General features: G+C 45.8%; 1 protein-coding gene across 3 annotated transcripts in view; it reads left to right on the top strand.

Moving 5' to 3' along the window:
- Positions 1 to 987: 987 nt before the first annotated feature.
- RAB30 (RAB30, member RAS oncogene family) overlaps positions 988 to 15214 on the top strand; it is a 48988-nt gene continuing 34761 nt past the window's right edge. For all 3 annotated transcript variants that reach the window (XM_064719425.1, XM_064719443.1, XM_064719435.1), the window contains exon 1: positions 988 to 1497. The gene's annotated coding sequence lies outside the window, so the exon portion shown is untranslated. The remainder of the gene's footprint in view (positions 1498 to 15214) is intronic.

Raw genomic sequence — 15214 nt, 5'->3', positions numbered from 1 at the left:
TTTAAAAGGAAGCAAAGCTCCTCCTGCTGGTCACACCAAGCCGTACGTCTCTAACAACCAGACACCATTAGTGCAATTATCAGTCATCGGGCAGAGCCAGAACCCTTAACAAACCCCCTCAAACCAGGGAAGCGCAGGCTGTCACCTGCCGTGCGACAAGGGCACGTTCTAAACCACTCCCTGCGGACAGCCGCCCCACCAAGGCCAGCCCTGCTCTTCAACCCACAGTCCGCGCTCGGTCCAAGGCCAAGCACGGTGCCGGCACAGCCCCGCCCGGGCCCTCTCCCCGTACGGCGGGGGGCACAGCCCAAAGCGGCACCGTGCCCGCCGCGGCTCCTGCGCCACAGCGCGGCCTCCCCGTCCGCGCCCGCACCGCCCCGGCAGCCGTGACCGCCACGCACCCACCGCCACGCCACCGCTCCTGCCACGCACCCACCGCAGCCCCTCCGAGCCCCAGGCCAGACTCCGGCCCCACGGCCCCGCTCCCAGCACAGAGAGGCGCCGCCTCAGCCAGAGCCCGCAGTCACCGAGTGACAATCGGCCGTGTCCTTCAGGGCACCCCTCCCCACCCCGCCGGCTATTCCTCAGCCTCCCCCTTCTTTGTCAGCCGCTCGCACGAGCTCTTCCTTGCCTCTTAAACCAAGACAGGACTCCCACCCTTCCCCTTTTTCCGACATCTTAACCCGGCTCCCCGACCGCTCCTCCAGAGCTAAGCGTCCCACGCCATCAACATGGCGGCGGCCACCGCCTCCTTCCCTAGCCCGCTCCCCAACACGGCCGCGCGGCGTGGGATCTGCCGGGAAAGGGAGTCCACTCCCTGCACACTGCTGCGCTGTGACTGCCATAAAAAACTACAAACCCCAGAAGTCCCCGGTGCCGAGGGGGGCCAGCCAATGGCGAGGCGGCGGCGCGGGCAGTGGCCCCGCCCCGGCGGGCGAGAGGGGTGATGTCATTGCCCAGCGGGGGCCGCGGGGGCGCGCCGCGCGCTGCCGCTCATTGTGCTCGGCCGGTGCCGCGTCCGGGGCCGGCGGGGGGGCCGCGCTCCCGCTGCTGCTGCGCTGCCTGCGGCGGGCGGCCCCGCTCGCATCCCGCACACCGCTGCCCTGTGCCCAGCCCTGCAGCTCCTGTCCCGGGCGTCCTGGCCCCAGGGTAGCTCGGCAGCGTTCCGGAGGGCTGTGCTGCGCTGCACGGGCGGTGGGGACCGAACACGCATCCCCGAGCGGGACTGCCTCTTGCGCCCAGCCCGCTGCACCCATCCCGGGGAGCTGCCCTGCGCCGGGAGGGTGGCCAGCACCCATCCCAGTGTTAGTGGGCTGCCTCCCGCTCGTCTCCGGGGCGCGCAGCTCGGCCGGCGTGCGGGGGCTGCAGCGCCCAGCCCCGCTGTGCCCGGCGTGCGGCGGCGGCCCGGGGCTGCCGCTCCTTCCCAGCGCCGCCGGCCGGCTCCTGGCTCCCGCCTCGTTTTATGGTCGTGGAGAGGGAGGACAAATCCCAAACCAGGTGAGTTCTGCGCTGCTCTTCTCTTTTTGCGTGCTTTTCCTTGTCCTGTTACGTCCTCCCTCCCAGGCCCCCGTCTCCCGATGCCCTTCCCCGCGCCGTGGGCTCCTCAGCGGGAGCCGCGCTGCCGGGCGGGACCGCGCCGTCGTTCCCTGGTCCTGCTGAAAAAGGAGGGGCGGAGGGACGGGGAAGGGGGGGAAAAAACCCGCTACACGGTGTCATCCCGCGGAGACGAGCCCTGTCGCTGCTCTTGGGGCCCGGGCTGCGCGTCCCACAGCCCCCGGGAAAGTCCCGCAACTCCGGGATGCTCCGGGCGCTGCGCGGTCCCTGCCCGCGGGGAGCCCTGGCCCGTCCGTCTCCCTCGCTGGGTAAGAGTGGAGAATCAGATGGATTTGGAATCGGTGTCGTTAAGCGCTGCGGAGCCTGAGAGCCGGGCTCCTGAGGACAGGGTAAATCCGAGGTGTGCTCTAGGGTGGTTTTGGCGGCGTTCGTGTGCTGTCGTGCGGCTTCCTGGCTTTGACACCGCTATTCCTCCCCTCTTTCAGGGAAACGGGGGATTTGAATCCAGCTGGCTTTCGGTCCTGGCTTTGTGCAGTTGGTCCGGGTTTCTTTTCCAAGTCCCATAATGAGTTAGTATCTTAAAAATTCTCGGCTGGACAGTCTGATGTTTTATTTCAACTTCCATACTACTCTTCTGATCTTTTTCAGTTTTGTCGTAAATACAAGTAGTGCCTCTATTTTAAACTTTGTAAAAACTTCAGCAGAGTTTCATTTTAGTGTGGCTTATTTGTTTCCTTGTTCCTTGCTGTTTGTGAGATGCAATTTGGATCCTTACTTGAGTAGTGCCGAGATGTTAGTACAATGTAAGATTTTTTTTTGTTTGTTTGTTATTATGTGACATCAGAAGGTTTTATCCCCTTCTATAACTAAATTGCTTCTGCAATTGCTAGTGTACCCCAGACACCTCATTTTGTGCTGGTGCAATGAAATGTGTGCACGCAGAGGGGTCCTGCTCCCTACAAGTCTGTCAGTCTCTTTCAGTGCCTTTGAAAGTTGATCTTTCACCAAAGCCCCACTCGGAGGCTGTTCTGAGAGCAGCAGGAGAGTGTGCAGCTGAGCTGATATTTTTAATTTTTTTCCTCCCCTCTGCTGCATATTTGCTTCTGCGCTTCTCTTGTGTAACTGGCACTGTGTGTCCTCTGGCAGGGCTCTCCCTGGAATTGCAGCGCTGGGGAGAGGCTGACATGAGTGCAGTGGGGACAATGAAACTCCCTGTTTGGTTTGCTCAAAGTGTTTGTAAACACCCAGACGGTGTTGGGGTGTCCCTGTGCAAGGGATGGCGCTCTACAGCTGCCCCTCTTCCAGTGGGATAAACATGTTGCATCCACACCTCCTTGCCTTTATTTTAACTGGGTTTTTTCCTTCCTTCCTCTTTGCTACTGTCTCAAAGGGGAAGAACAACAGTGCGTGCAGGCGTTGCCTTTGCTTGGTCTTTTTTTAACATTTTTGTTTCCTGGAATGGCGTTTTCCTCTTTATTTTACAAGGGAGGGAGCAGACAATCTAATAGAGTGTTTCCCATCTTGGCTGTAAAAGGAGAAGTTTTATAGCAGTGATTTTGTTAGCTTGGGATAGAAGGCGCTGGATATGAAGTGATAATTTGAAAGTGTAGCCTGGGAATTGTTCTGGGAAATACTGATATAGAAGTTGGTGAGAACAAGCAAAGAATCCATGACCAGGGATTTTGCATTTAAATAATACAACTCTTGTGATGCACATATTTTTAATTTCTATTTTCAATTTTCTATATGTATATATCTTGAACAAAACAATCATAAATAGTAATATGTATTTGTATGTTTTTCGAAATTTATTACGTTTTTTGGATTTAGAAATACTTGTGACAATGTATGTGCTAGCATTTTAAAGCTATATTATACTATATCAGGAGGTGGATTAAAAATGTACCTCAGAAATATACATTATTGTATCAATCAGCTTAAATTTTGCCTTTCAGAAACTGAAATACAGACACATGAAAAGGGACAAAAAGCTGAAAATCAATTGATTGCTATGAAAAAAACCCAGAGCTGGGGGACCCTTCCTCTTGTCCCACAAAGACCTAAATGCAGTGTATATGTTTACTCTGAATCAAGAATTCTCCAAAATGCCAGTTGCTGGAAGCAAAGAAAATAACTCAGGAAGCCAGCACTAAACATTTCCTCAGGTCTTTTACTTTACCCTCTCCCCATTTCTTACTCAGGTCAAGTTTCTGAAGGGAAATTTAGGATTAAGAGGTCTCATGGTCATAGTCTCCAGAGTTTTCTTGTATTTTAGTCCTGTTCCTCAGGAAATTGAGTGTGATGCCAATAATTGGCATCTTAATGAAGCCAGAAATCACATCCTTGCAAATGGGTTTTATGAGCATCACCTGTGTGCCCTGGACTTTGCCTGTCCCAGAAGTGTTGCTGCCCTGGGATGCTTGGTTGTCACCCAAACTCGGGGACAGGGATACCCAAAGACTGGTGAGATGAGGGGAACTGGAAGTCAGCCTTGCTGACTGTTCAGCTTAACTTTGCTCCAGAGATGAGCTGTGAGAGGACAGGGATTTCTGGAGCCTGGAGCTGGAAGCTGGTGAGACAGCTGAAGTTCCTGAGCCAGAGGTGGATGGCTGGAGGTGGCTCCTTGGGGAGGAACTGCGGAGTCGCTTCCCAAGGAAGCAAGGGCAGAAAGGTCTCTGCAGGCAAACATCCCCCTTTGTCACTCTGCTGTGAAACAGCGTTTCTCTGTTGGCTGCTCTGGGCTGTGTGCTCCCCATCTTGCCAGACCCAGCTGCAGGTGGTGGGTGCTGCTCACAGCCTGAGCTGGGTGTGGGGGCTCTCTAATACAAGCCCTAGAGAGCACATGGTTCCAGCTCTGGAGCTGCCCTGGTTTGGTCCTTGCTGGGACAGCCAGGCTGGCATCCATCAGCTGGCAAATAGAGACACTCGCTCTGAGTTCTGTGGTGTGTCCCAGAGAGGTGTATGTGCAGCTGGGCTTTTTGTGGGAGGCGCAGGTTTGTTGGCATTTTCTTATTTTTACATAAAATGTAGCCAAACAAGGAATTATAATAGCTGGGATCTAGATAGATTCCATTTCTTATTTTAAGCCTTATTGCCTTCTTGTAAGGACAGGACCTGAGTGCAAGCCTTGCTTTCTGTGAGTACAGGAGTGGGGAATGTGCTAGGTGCTAGTTTGTGCATATACAAATATGCACGTTTTTGTCAAATAACCACCCAGGCACTGAGAAAATTAGGGAGGTTTGTTGCTACTGTGTGGCTGGCATGGCAGGAGTGCAGAAAGTAGCACAAGATGGGCATACCTTGCAGTGATGAAGCTCTTTAGACACTGATGCTTGTATGGATGTTTGCAAAACTTTGGAACAGGAGATTTAGGAGACAGTAAAATAACTTCCTATATTACAGATGGGTTTCTAACACCAAAAACATCAGCCCAGTTGGAGAGGTCTTGGGGCAGAGATGCTCAACAACAGCTCTGGTTTGACTGGAGGGCAGATGAGATGACCTGAGGCAGTGCTTTGATTGACTTCCTAGTTTCCACAATTTCATTTTGCAGCAAGTCATTTAGCTTCCTGCTCCCTCCCAGTGCTTCTGTCAATAACTAACTAAATTCTCATTTTATTTTTAATGGCTCTCTTGCAGTGGGAAAGAAGTGGTCAGTCATGTTTGTCATATAATCCTGGTTGGCCTGTGTATAAATCATGAATTTAAAGTGGGGGGAGGGAAGGGGTTGAGTCAAGTATTCCTCAGGTGCTAATATGTTGAAATAATTAGGGCAGAACAAGGCTAAAACTTGTCCCTTGAAATCACTGTCAGCTTTTAAACAGTCAGGACCATACTGAAGTCTGTTGCTGTTGCAGTAGTTTCATAACTAATCTGTGCTATTAAACACTGGCCCTGCATAAGCTATTAGTGAGATTTGTGTTGTAATGTCATTTGATTTCACCTTGAATAGATAAAAATAATTAGAGAGCTTTGTTGCTTTGAGCTGAGGAGAGATATTTACGTTGTGAACAGCTTGAGATTCACTTGCTATTTGTCATCTCCCCTCTCCTGGAGTTACTGCTTTCACTACACTGCAGAGGTGCACTGTTCCCTAATATACTTAAGGGAAATTTTAAACCTATTTAAAACCTATTTAACCTAGCTATTAGTTTCCTAAGATAATTTGGGAATACTTGTACAAACAGAGGAGAAAACCTTCAGTAGGTCTCACAGAAATCTGCTGCTGTCCTTTTAAACATCACAGGATACCCTGTTTATTTTCTTTCCTTTTTGCAGAAATACTGTCTTTTGAGTACCGCAGAACTAAAAAGTTAACTGTAACCTTTAAGTATCTGAATAGTGTTTTCTTTTAGACCTTGAAAAGAGTAATGAGAAGAGGAAAGGGAGGAAAGGCTCTGCTGGCCTGAAAAAAGATGAGCTTGTGCATGGTTTCTTAAAAGACTGTATCCTGCAGGCTGAATTTAAAAGGGGAGGAAAAAAAAGAGGTGTTAGAGATGCCAAAGTACAGAAGTTAAGCAGTGCTTGGGTTACTGTGTCCTGCTAAAGCTGCCCTCCACAGAGAGAGGGACTTCATGCAGGGCCCCAGCAGCCCAGCCCTCTGCTGCACTGTGCTGCTTCTCCTCTGCAGTGAAGGCTCCAAAAACTCAACTCTGCTTTTTTTGATTAAGCAAAAACTTAGTTTCTCAAAGGGCAGCATGTGTGCATTTAAAGTGGGTGTATTTCTTGATATAAATCCAGGCTGTTGTTTGTAAAAGAGAATTGTCATGGAACTACCATCCCGTAGGCTGGTGCTGAGTCCTGGTGCCAATAATTTTGGAACAGTGCAGAAAATGAATCTGACTGCGTATGAGAGTCTCGCATCCCCCACAGGAACAATCATTTCCATGTGCTTTCCTGAGTGTGTTGAACAAAATTCTTGCAGCCCAAAAAAAAAAAAAAAAAGAGCTTTTATTGCTTTGGTAGGAGGGATTACCCATTACCTGGCTCTGGAAGGATGGGACCCCTCTCCAGAGTAATCAAGCAGTTAGAATAGAGTATTTTCAGTTGGAAGGAAGCTACAAGGATCGTCTAGTCCAGCTACCTGAACAGTTCACGGCTGACCATAAACATGTTAAGGGCATTGTCCAAATGTCTCTTGAACACTGACTGGGGCTGGGGCATCAACTGTGTCTCTAGCCTGTTGCAGTCTTTCACCACGCTCTTGGTAAAGAAGCACTTCCTTGTGTCCCGTCTGAACTTTCTTTGGTGCAGTTTTGAACCATTCCTATTCATCCTATCACTGGATACGAGGGGGAAGAGAGATCAGCCCCTCTCTCTCCACTTTCATTCCTCAGAAAGCTCCAGGGAACAATGAGGTCACCTCTTTTTTCCAAACCAGAGAAGCCCAAAGCCTTCAGTGCTCTCCACAGTGCTCTTCCTGCCCTGACAAAGCTGTGTGGGGTTGTACAGGGTGTTTCACTGCTTTGTGGGGTGCTGCTGAAGAGACCGCACCAGCTCCAGGGGAGTTGCTAATGCCCTTGTTCCCACCTGCTTTCTCCCTTGTCTTCCATCTGCCTGAGCCTCTTGCTCCAATGCAGCCACCCCAGCTGCACCTTCAGCAGCTTGGATACCCCCAGACTACAAATAAATCTGAGGAGTAGGTATAAATGGAGACTTTAACTGAAGAAGATGGGATGCCTATAGGAAACATTATTCGAGGTGCTGAATAGAAGAATTTGTGTCTGGTTAGTAGATCACCCTACATGAGACACGAAACTTAAGGCACAGGAACTTGTCAAATTTTCCTGTCTTTTCAGTGGTCATTCTTTCGCTCCAGATAGTCTTTTATCCATAAATATGAGCATGACAAGAGATCCAGAAAAATCTGTGCTCCAGAAAAGTCCCAGATCCATGCTTGGGATGTAGGCCATTAGTTGAGATGTGAATGCCAGCATTCAGATTTACATCCAATCAAAGGAAACTTAAAGGACTGCCAGGATTAGAAAAGAGATTTTGGGCTTGTTGTGTCGCAAAGAACGCGTTCAGTAATGAAAAGCGGACTTGAAAAATAATCATTAGCACTTCTCTGTGATTTAAATTTCATTGCCTGAACTTGGAGAAATGGAAAACAGATCAGTCAAGGCTTTTCATCTAACAAGTTTTTAAAGAAAGCCAGATTTGTGTCTAATTAGTGAGAATTTCTTCATGGTGTTTCTAGGGCCGAAAGAGTGGTGTTTTCATGACAGTTGGGGCCGCATGGGAATATTTACTGAAAATAACATCCTTACTTAAAAACATGGTAAAACAACCTTGTATAACCTGAATTGACATCAAGAAATCCACTGTAGCATCTCCATACTGTGTGGTCTTATTGTCCTGTTGCTTTCTGATGGTAGTAGGGAGTTGCAAATTCCTTCTTCTCCAACACCGGAGGTTGAGACTTTATTATAATACCTATTGAACTTGATTAACTGAGAGAGAGGACAACTGCCACTTGAAAAAAATAATTATTTTAATTATTTTTCTGTTGTTCTTGCCTTACAGCTTTTAACACAAATATCTGAAAAGTAAATGTAGGCTTGAAAAAGCTTTCCTGGCTCATTTGGTATCCCAATCTCTTCTGGAAACATCAGATTATTCCATCCTGAGACGAGTAATCTTTAGAGGTGAGAATCAGGTAGCCTGAAATTGCTGTGGGTTGTGTCAGTTCATTTTTGCATATTGAGAAGAAGATTAAGAGAAATAACATTAGCCTTTTTATTCTTGCATCCCCCCTGAAGTTCATGGTGCAACATGTCCTGTGGAGAAAAGGTCTAAATTCAGATAAACCTGTGGTAATGAGTTTATTTAAACCCCAGCAAAGACTGGAGAAATCCCTAGCTGTCACCAAAAGGTAAGGACAGGTTTGGGATTTCTGTGTTTCTGTGGGCTGCTGAGGACATCAGAACAACAGATGCTTCTGGTTCAGTGGAGGTGTAGCAGCAAGTTCAACCTGTGTGATGGTGGCTTTGGGCTCTGCTGTTCTTCTCTGTAATCCCTTTTTCTGTGGCATAATTACAGAAAGTGCTTTTATCTAAAGGGGATGTTTTGACACAGTTTGCAGCTAATTCCATATATTCTGTCTAAAATACACTCAAGTGCAGTGAGTATCTGCATCATTGCAATTACTCCAGCCTTGTTGGCAGTAGCTGTCTTCTGTCTGTAGCCAACAGAAGATTGTGGTACCCTCTAATTTCTCACATATAAGAATCCTTACTGTAAATATTTACTCTTGAGAGTGTTAAGTACTTATGAGGGGATTTTTGAACAATGTTGGGTCTATTGAAAAAACCAAACATGTGAAGACTATGTCAGAGTTACATATACAGAGTTACAGCAGCTTGAAACTGTAGAAGCAGAGTCAGTGCCTGATTTCTCTATTGCATTTGTCCTTGTTCTGAACAATTTGTTCCTTCTAAAAAGGGAAATGTACCCATTCCCTTCAAGTCGGCAGTATTCACATTTCTAAAATGTGGTAATAGCATTTTGCTTGTATTGATGTGTGTGTGCACACCTAGAAAACCCCCAGATAAACACAGGTTTCTGTTAACTCTTTAGTTTCAGCAGGCAAACAGGAGTCTAAAGTTGAGCTCTTGACTGCAGGCTGGAGGATTTCTGCTTGACCTATTTAGGAGAAGGAAGCATGAGCATAGGGCTCGGATGGAAACTGCTTTGTGGGATCTGTAGGAGTGAAGTCCCATCTTGTGTTGTGACCTGTGGTGGGCATGCCCGAAACACCTTCTGCAGGGATGTAGTGTATGCTCAGTGCAGAAACAATCAGTGTCTTTTAGCAGTTGTTAACTCCAAATTCTGTCTCTTTGCCTATCACCCAAAATTGGAGAATAAATTTAAATCGATCCATACTGTGATTCTGAGGTACTTCTCAGTAATGCCATTATGTTTGTAAATGACTTTTGCTACTGTAGAGTGTTCCCTCTACTAGGAAATATTTTTTTTTCTTTTAAGTAGCAGTTCTGTTGTCGCAGTTCTGCAGGAAAGCTGGGTATTGGTGCACTTGCACTTAGCCATGCAGGTCACTGGTCCCTATGTGCCACTAGAAAACACTGACAAAAATGTCTTCAAAAGTATGGCTTGTGAGAGGTGTCTGCTGGGTCACATCCCTGTGCTGGAGATGCTGGAGATTGCCCTGTCCTGTGCCATTATATGTGGTTATTATGGACCATTCCTGAATTTTCTACTGCAGATGTGAATGTGGTATGGGGAACTTGTAAAGCTCCTTCTCAAGCTGCTGCCTGGCCTTCACGTGTGCTTCCATCACGAGCAACTTCACCTTGCTCATTGTGAGTATGCAGTCTTTTGTCAAGGGCCATCACAATTATATATCCGTGTTATTTATTGTGTCTCTGGATTGGGAAACTGCTTGGATAAGTCTGTCTTAAAATTAATCTTTTTTGCTAGGTTAACTTTTTGGGATAGCATCCTCAGGCTGATTTCATTTTACAGCCATGTGGATGGTTAGCTGGTGTTTAATAATAATAATAAATAAAGGCATGTTTAAAACAAATCCCCCCTAGTTAAGAATTTGCAACTGAAGAAATTCAAAATAAATTGAGTATTGATTTGCACAATGAAATAACCAAGGAGAACATTCACTATGGGCTGAAGCTAATTCTGTTAGAATAAACGAGGCTGATTGTGGAATAAATATTAAATAAAGTATCTCATTAAGTTCTGCAGTTTTGCAAAAGCTGTCACCACAGGGAGGAAGAACCTGGTGTGAATGGTTGTTTGTTTACTGCAGCTGTCAGTCATTGTGGGGGAGAGCATGGTGCAGCAGTTTGTGGAGTAGCCACTAGTAACCAGGTCATCCTGCTTAAATGTCAGGCTTCTTGCTGGAAAATGTGTGAAACTACAGAAAAATTCTTTCCGTCTTCTTAGCACTTCTCTCATAATATTTCTCGTTTTGCTTGATGACATCAGTTCTTGGAGATACAGAGAAAGGTTTTAAAAATATCTCCTGGGCAATGCTGGGTGATGCTGAGCTAATGAATTTATTGATGTCTGCCTGATACTCCGGAGGGTTGATCCATTTCTTGTTCTTCCTCTGATGCAGTTTTTGAGTCATTAATCTCTTCATGGCTGTTCCTGTATTTTGTGTATAGATTGAGTTTTATTATCCATTATAAGGTCTTTGGGATAGGACTTCTGTCTGTCAGTTCCCACTTTCTACAGTGAAAAATGTCCAGTTTTCTACAGTCTGTAGGTGTTACTGCAATGTGAGTGACCAGTGCTGTGACTTGGGTGGGAATAGCCATTAGTAGTTTTGGGGAAACAGTCTCCTTGCTTTCATTGCAAATCAATTTATATAATTCATGGTTTCCTCTAGAAATTACATCTTTTGTACTTTGAAGGCAAGACAATTGAATTCTGCATCTCTCTTGTGTTTATAGGCAAGATCCTTTTAAACTTTGTTTCTTGGTTGCCTCCATGCATAAAATTGAGATAACCTCAGAGGGCTGCCCTGAATATTCATCAGTGATTTATTGTATGCCACTGAAGAAAAGTGTTACCAGCAATGCTAATGAAGTTTATTACTCAGCCCCTCTGCTGCACATTTATTGGTATTTCAAAGATCTGCAGTCTCCACAGTAAGCTCTAGCAAATTCTTGACTGGACTTAGCCTGTAGATGACACTAATAACTTTGATTTATGTGGGGCTTTCCCTTTGGAAGAGCTCCAAAGAATTTTATAAACTGCAATGTAAGCCATAGTGCAAATATTGCCTTAGCAGCCACCAGCTATCAGGGAGGTGCTGTGTGATGGATATTGCAGTGCAGCTGGATGTGAGGGGATAGAAAGGAAAAAAAGGAGTTCTGCAAGTGTTGGAGGTGATGCAAGGAGAGAAGTAAGAAAACAAGCAGCTACTACCTGAATTCTGATTTTTATCTTTGACATGATTGATTCTTCTGGATCAAGTGACTCTCACATGAAAGGTGGCATTTTTGTCACAGCCTCGTGATGCTGTGGTCTTGGTTCAGTTGAAGTCGAGCAGAACAAGCCCTCCTAGCAACTAGGGTTTTCTTTTCATGCAGAGCATGTATGTTTCTGAATGTCTTAATTAAAATTCTGGGGTGCAGCAATGTGTTTTCAGTGGTTCCTTGGGCTGGTGTGGTTGGCTCTGGGATGTCCTCCTCTTGCAGAGGCAAAAGGCACAGAGTCTGCCTTGTATAAGATCCAAAAGACTTGAACACATACCCTCTTTACTATTAAGCTGATGTCCCATTAACTCTAAATCCTTTCAGAAGGTGTAAATAACTTTGCAAAGATGTTGGCTTAGAATTTATTGCATTCAATTGGGTTTGTTCACTGAATGGCGTAGCCTTGGCTTTCCCCCCTGAATCATAGGTGCCCAACTTGCATTGTGTAAATAACATTGTTATTTTGGGTCCCAGACACCATCATTGGAGAGAGATAGCAGAGTCAGAAGTGGGTCGTTCTGGTTAGCTCTTTGAAGGTGGGTGAGATAAAACAGTGCCACCATGTATGATATAATCTGCCAGACCAGTTAGTGTTGTAATGGAACTGGGTACAGGGCTCAAGGTGTCAGATCACTTATTAATAAAGGAGTGGTCCAGCTTTTCTGCCCCATGCAGGAGCATCTCTTTTAGAAAGGTTTTGAGCACTTTTAACTCTGGTAGCTGAGTGCTGCAGCTTCAAGAGCTCAGAAGCATTAGATGGAGGTCCAGAAACCAGATAGCACAAATGAGTAGCTAGAACTGGAAGCTGTGGTTGGAACAGTTGGAGAAGAAATGTGTGGCTGCTAAGTCTGCTCTTGTTCAGTGTCCTGAACGACCAGCCAGCTGTAGCCAGACAAAAAATGGCAAGAGCAGAGGTCAGCCCGATAGTGACAGTGTGGATGCTGATTTTGGGCTCATCCCAGCCACCTGGGAATCAAAAGAATTGTAGCAATGATATTTTTCTTTATAATTTTGCCAAATCAGTTTTCCTTCAGTAAATTTTGAGCCTGTTGGCCAGGCTAGATGATTGTAAAAGCTTGTTTTTCTTAGAAAACAGGGCTAAAGTGTGTATAATGCTTTGAGGAGCAGGGAACTTGTTGAATTCAGATGCTTGTTTGGCAGTGCTCATCTGAAGATCGACTGGCATGGAGTAGAGGTTGCACTGTATCATGTTTAGGCTTGCTGTGGGCAAACAAGTATTTCTTTTGGAGCACCTAATGGAGACCTCAGCAGTCAATAGAGCAGAGTTTGTGGCTTGGCTTTGTGCCTGGCTATAGGCTTACAGCCATCTTTGCAGCAAAAACAAAACACAAAGTGTAATTATAGCCTGGTCGATGAATTTATATTTTTGGTGTATTCTGTTGCTGGGACTATTTTAAAGCCTCAGTGTCCAGGATTCTGGTCTTTTTAGATGCTTAGTTCTGTATTTTTCTAGGCCATACCATTAAATATATGTATATAATGATAACAGTCAATGAGTGCATTAATGTTTAATTCAGTTCATTTTTCAGTTTTAGGATCCCATTCATCCTTATTGGTGTAATCGATTCCTCCTGGAAATGCTGTGGTAATTAGAGGAGAGAATGATTTGCAAGCAGTGCTGTGACATGTGTAACCAACCTGTCTTGTTTTGAGCCTTTCATTACCTTATGACTATAATTGTGTACCATCTCAAGGAGGAGTGTGAACTTTTCATTTGCATGTTAATGGCACTTTGTCTGGGAAGGTACTACAGGGATTCAAGCAGTGCTATGCAGAAAAAGTAATGTGCCCAGTAAGCAAACAATTTTGATGGTTAGTGGTTCAGACATTGTTAATAAAAAGGGTCTCTTTTCTTCTGATGCAACAAATGCATCTTTCAAATGGGCAAGACAATTGGGATGGTTTAGAAAGAGAATTGTTACAGAGAACTCCTTCCTGTAATCAGCATCTGTCTCTTCTTAGGAAAGAGGAAAGTGCTTATAACTTGTGTGCCCTTTTGAAAGGGAGACTGCATTGATTGAGTCTTAATATGTGTTGTGATACATAGAGATATGTTGGGAAAAGCTGTGTGCTGAAACCCACTGGCTTTCTCATGTGTGAGATGTGAAGCTTGTTTGGCATTTGAGGGCTTTGTCCAAGGCTCTGACATTTTACTCTCCAACTTGTAGTTTTAAAAAGGAACATCTGTGATTTTTATCCTAAGCCTGAAGTGGGTCCCAGTGCCTCAGTGTGGGATTGAGGTTGTTTGTCCTCTTGCAAAGAACAGGCTCATGAAGGCTATTTTGGTTGTTCCTGGGAAAGTAGACTCTCCATCACACTTCTGCTTTTGCGTGGGAAGGGCTCCCTCTGAAGGCACAGAAATCCCTGTAAATACCAAAAATGCATCTTGTGTCACATTTCAAATCCTTCATAATTCCCTGCTCTCCTGCTGTTTGCGAGAAACCCAAGCCGCATGCTTTCCTCTCTCCATCACCTCTCAGCCTGATGGATCCAGGAGGAATTGCCATTTGCTGTAGGTCAGACCTGGAGGAAAATGAGTAACATGGGCATAACAGCTTAACCTTTCCATTTAGAAACAGTTGGATGAGCCTCAAGAGGGAAGACCTGCTGCTTTAAATTAAGAGTGACCACTCAAGTGAGATTCCTTCTGCCTCCTGCCACTGTATCTTGCTGCAGCATCCTGTGGTCCATCATTGCATCCACAGTAGCTGTCAATGGCAAAATGCAGTTTCCACCTTTCAGAGCTCAGTGCTTTCTGGTGGGTGACTGCAGGTTGTGATCAGTAAGAGGAAGGGAAAGGCCAGATAACAGCAGTATTTTTGTGCAGGCAAAAGCTCAGTGAGTGTTTTCTAGGAGATCTGACCAGCTGAGAGGGAGAGCATGGTTGACAGGGCTGCTTTTGCTTTAAGGATAATTAGTGGGATGTAGGCTAGGCTGTAAAATGAATGAGAAAAGTAATAACAAGGAGTTGGAGCCATAGAAAGAAGAAAAACTGGAAACCCTGAAGATATAAATTGGGCAAATTGTGCTTTAACAGGATCTTTTTTTCTTGTATGTGGAGATGCCAGTGATCCAAGATGAGATTTGTCGAGGCTAGAGAGGTACAATTGCAATAACTGAGATGTGAGAGGATGCTAGGTTGGATTAATCCTGAAGGGACTTCTCTTTTTTTTTTTTTTTTTTTTTTAAACGCTTCTCTGCTGTACTTCTGCAGGAAATAACTCACTTGCCAGCTGAAAGTAAACCAGTTCTTCATGTGAATGATCTGTGTGAGCAGCAAAGGTGCAGGTTGGTGAGGCTTTGGTTGGGAAGAGTAAGGCTGTTCTCTGAGAAAAGAGAGGAGAGGGTTTAAGGGAAACTGGGTGGTGTCTGTTTTAAGTTGGAAATCTGAAATATTCTTAGGTAAGTATCTGCTACTTGAGAGCTGCATCAGCCAGTTCAGTTGCTGCACATAGAATGTCAAATCAGGATAAGACAGTATTTCTGTTTGAGTCTGGGGACACAGACACTAGTGTCTGGGAGAGAATTTGGGCAGCTGCAGAGCAATGGGATGTGGCCTGTCTGCCTGGAGAAATGGTGAAGACCCCAGGAAAGGCTTGGCCATCATGAATGGCCTGTCTTCCAGCACCTAGGAGTCAGTGGGAAGAGAAGGTAGAAGAAAGTATTACCTTCTCTATTGT

The sequence above is a fragment of the Zonotrichia leucophrys genome, chromosome 1 (assembly GCF_028769735.1).
Source record: "Zonotrichia leucophrys gambelii isolate GWCS_2022_RI chromosome 1, RI_Zleu_2.0, whole genome shotgun sequence".
Classification (NCBI taxonomy): Eukaryota; Metazoa; Chordata; class Aves; order Passeriformes; family Passerellidae; genus Zonotrichia; species Zonotrichia leucophrys.
This window is presented reverse-complemented; position numbering and strand designations above follow the sequence as displayed.